Here is a 3,989-nt window from a genome sequence, read left to right on the forward strand (position 1 = left end):
GGCTGGAAGGTCCCCGGTCACTCTGAGGTGCAGCCAGTGTGGAAACCAGCTGGCTGACCCACTGCTCAGGTCAACCAACTTGCCTGTTCAAGTCAGTGAAAAATGAATCAACCAAATCAGTCATTTGGGAAAAATCATTTTCTAACAAAAAATAAATAAATAAACATTTATCCAGAAACACATGGAGATCGACTCACTGGTCTCCAACCCTCAGGGGAGGAGGTTGCAGGGGGATGAGTCACTGTGGGGACTCACCGGCTCTTGTGCACGTGGAGAATTACCTGGTGAGCCTGTCACTGCCTAAAGGACAGGAGGTAAGCTTTGTCCCTGAGCTAGTTCAGTGCCTGGATATTTGGTTTGTTTCTCTGAAGTGTTTGGCCAGGACTAATATTTATTCACTCAGTCATCCTGACAGTTGTCGAGCTTCCTCAAACATCAGGAGCTGTGTAATTAAAATTAAAGGACATTTTAATTACTAGTCATTGTCTTCAGATGGGAAGACTGACGGGAACATAATAATTATAGGTATAACTTATTGTGTCTCATTTGTGCCAAGCATTCTGCTAAGAACTTGACGTTGGATCACTACAGCAACTCTGGAATTCATACACTGTTGGAGGAAGGGAATGAGGTGCAACATCGAAGGTAGCGGGTGGTGATGAGATGCTTAGAACTATAGAAGGAGTATAGTCATTGGTCCACATGCTCTTGGATTTGACCATGGAAGGGATGGATAAGAGCTTGTCTAGGCCAGGGGACTTCAAGGATCATCTGCAATGAATTCTACATCTTTATTAGAACCACCAAGAATTAGGACAGAAGTGGGTTTGGAAAGAGTGGGAAATATGGTATAAGAGAAAGGTATCTTATAAATCAGTGGGTAAATGATTGGGTTTTGTACAGTCCTGAGAAATTGGTTATTTAACAGGAAAAATAAATTACATTTTCAGATCATTTACAGGAATATTTTCCTGATAGTTAAGGATCTATAAATGTATAAAGAAAGTTTTAACTCCTCTAGAAGAAAATGTAGGAAACTGTATTGTATTGGGGCACAGAAAATTTTTTTTAAACAAGATTGAAAATTCACAAACCACGAAGGATTAGGTTGTTGAATATGATGCTGTCAGACCTTACTACATGCTAAACAGAGTGAAGAGATGTTCCTCATGCTGGAGGAAATCTTTGCAGTACATGTATGTATTAGTACATGTAGAGAATTAGCATTCAGCCCACATATAAAGGGCAGAGGATATGAACTCACATTTCACAAAAGAGGAAGCCCTACTAACCAAAATGAGATACCATTCCGCACTCATCAGTTTGGAAAAATGAAGCTGTGGGGCAGGGTGGGGAACGTCCAGCCCGAGGGCCGTGTAAGGGCCGCGAAACCACTTGGTCTGGCCCTGCCAAGCCCGTAGGGGTGAGTTAATTAAATGTTTGACCAAATGTAGCAGGCTAACATTTCAGTTGATAATTCTGTGTGGCTCTCAAATGATGTTATAAATATCCAAATGGCCCTTGGCAGAAAATAGGTTCCCCACCCCTGCTGTGGGGTGTTGATATGCTCTGTGAAATTCATGTTGGCACCACCACTCCAGAGAACACTGTCAGTATCTACTAATGTCCAGTATGTGTGTCCTTTCCAGCCAGGATGACATTCGCAGGCTACATCCCAGAGGACCTTCCATCCACACACAGGCGTGCCCATTGCTGCTGCGTGAGTGGCAGCAAAGTCTCTGAAGCAGTGCAGACATCCTTCAACAGCAGAGCTGATGACTACATTGGGGAACGTTCATTCAATAGCATACCTCAGAGTGGCCAGCTTGAATCATGGAGCTCCATGATCAGCATGGATGAATCTCCAACCACGGTATGGTGTGAAGCCAGCAAAGAAATCTGCAGAGGGAAATGTGCGTTTGCACAAACCCATGCGAACTAACACTTCCTATTGTTTATGAACGAATCCACAGGTGGTCAAAATAGAAAAACATGCAAAGGAATGAAGGATACCAAACTCAGGACAGTGGTCCACTCTACAGAAGGAAAAGGGGACGATGAGACCAGGGAGAGGCAGAGAGAAGATCTCCAAGGCATCGGCAACGTTTCTTTCATAAAAATAATATCCAAATAAACAATGGAAAATGGTGACGTCAGCTAAAGCTGGGTGTTAAGTATATGGTTATTGGCGACTTTATTCTCTATGCCCTTCTGTTTGCTTGAAGTGTTTTATATTTTTAAAAGACCAGTCAACATTCCTTTCTTATTGAGCTGGGCTTCAGATTCTGGATCTCTTAGATTTTAGATCCAAAGGATTTTATATGTCTCTGAACAATGTCAATACTCTGGGCCCTTCATTCCAACTTGCTAACGCTCATTTAGTTCATCAGCATTTATTCAAGCACCTCCTGAATGCCCGGTCTTACCCTGTGGCTTTTAGAGAAGCATTGGGAAGAATTGTCCACTGTCTTGTGAGTCATTCCTTTCTCACCCATCTCATGAGAATAGCTTCTGCGCATCAGGAATTCTAATTTGATGAAAAGGTTTGTCTTCAGCCAAGTATTTATAAAAGGTGCGTAGGTCTGTCGCACAACAATGTGCATATAGTTAACACTATCAGATTGTACACTTAAAATGGGTAAACTGGTTAAATTTTATGGTTTATGTTGGGTTTTTTTTTTACCACAATTAAAAAAATAGTGTGTAGGGCAGGGTTACATGTAGAGCCTGATGGCAAGCTACCAGAGACTTCTCTCCAGATTAACTCTGCCATCATAATTGAGTCTGCAGACATGTGTCCCTGTGTGTGTATGTCTCTACACACTACATTTCACATATGGAAATGTAGCTCGCGTTTTCGATGGTCAGTTCAGGAAGAAATATCTAGAAGCATCTTTTTAAAAATATATTTTATTGATTTTTTACAGAGAGGAAGGGAGAGGGATAGAGAGTTAGAAACATCAATGAGAGAGAAACATCGATCAACTGCCTCCTGCACATCTCCCACTCCAGATGTGCCCGCAACCAAGGTACATGCCCTTGACCGGAATCAAACCTGGGACCCTTCAGTCCTCAGGCCGATGCTCTATCCACTGAGCCAAACCAGTTAGGCTCTAGAAGCATCTTGAAGCATTTTTCAATTATTTGCGAAATTAGTAGGCAGAAAAAAATTGTTGGACACAGATTTTTCTGTGTCTATTATGAAGCCTAAGTGTCACTCTTAGGAAAAAAGAGAACCCCCCACGGGCCTTCTTTTGGGGAGTAAGTTTCCCATCTTTACTCTCACCTGGGCCAGAGGTTTGCACCAGGTGTTCTGAGACCCATCCTAGGTTTCCATTTCTCTTCCACTGGGCAACACAGGCTCCCATGGCAACAGTCCTTCCTCTCGTTGCCTCCTCTCTCCTCCTTCTTCTGTATTTTTATTTTCTTTGACCACTCATCTTTTCCTGTTTGTCTTGGTTTTAATCTTTGCTAGGCTGCTCCATCAATATTTAGTTTCTAAATATTTAGTTTCTAAATTGCTGTTCTTGTACTGTTCAGTCAGAATCACTTGTAATTTTGTTCGTTCACCACAGAGGTCCTCGGCCCTGGCTGCAAACAGAATCACCTGGGAAGCTTCTGAAAGGTACCCGGGCCCCACCACTGGCCGGTTAAGTCAGAATGTCAGGTGCGGTTCTAGGTGTGGCTATTTGTCACAAGCTTCCCAGAGGAGATTCCTGTGCAGCCAGGGTTGAGAAATATTGATTGCAAAGATACTAAGTCCTTTTATGCACCAAGGGGGTGGGTGGGTTCTAAAGGAGGCCTTCCTGGAAGAGGTGGCATGTAAGTGTGTAGGATGCTCCTTATCATAGTGGTTGTGACTACTATTCCCCACCTTGAACCTGGGCAGACCCATACCTGCTTTGACCAACAGAATGGTGGAAATGGAACTGTTCCCCTTCCTGACCCTTACCTGAGCTCTGCCTCTCCTCCTGTAGTTTCTGTCTCTC

At 43.2% G+C, this 3,989-nt stretch overlaps 1 long non-coding RNA gene across 1 annotated transcript; it reads left to right on the forward strand.

The window, feature by feature from the left end:
- The first annotated feature begins 570 nt into the window (after window positions 1-570).
- Window positions 571-2,145, forward strand: LOC106698575. The gene is made up of 3 exons (XR_001349915.2): window positions 571-645; window positions 1,650-1,873; window positions 1,974-2,145. It is a non-coding gene; the product is annotated as an uncharacterized LOC106698575 (long non-coding RNA).
- Window positions 2,146-3,989: the final 1,844 nt, after the last annotated feature.

Source organism: Myotis lucifugus, unplaced genomic scaffold, assembly GCF_000147115.1.
Source record: "Myotis lucifugus unplaced genomic scaffold, Myoluc2.0 scaffold_198, whole genome shotgun sequence".
NCBI classification, from domain to species: Eukaryota; Metazoa; Chordata; class Mammalia; order Chiroptera; family Vespertilionidae; genus Myotis; species Myotis lucifugus.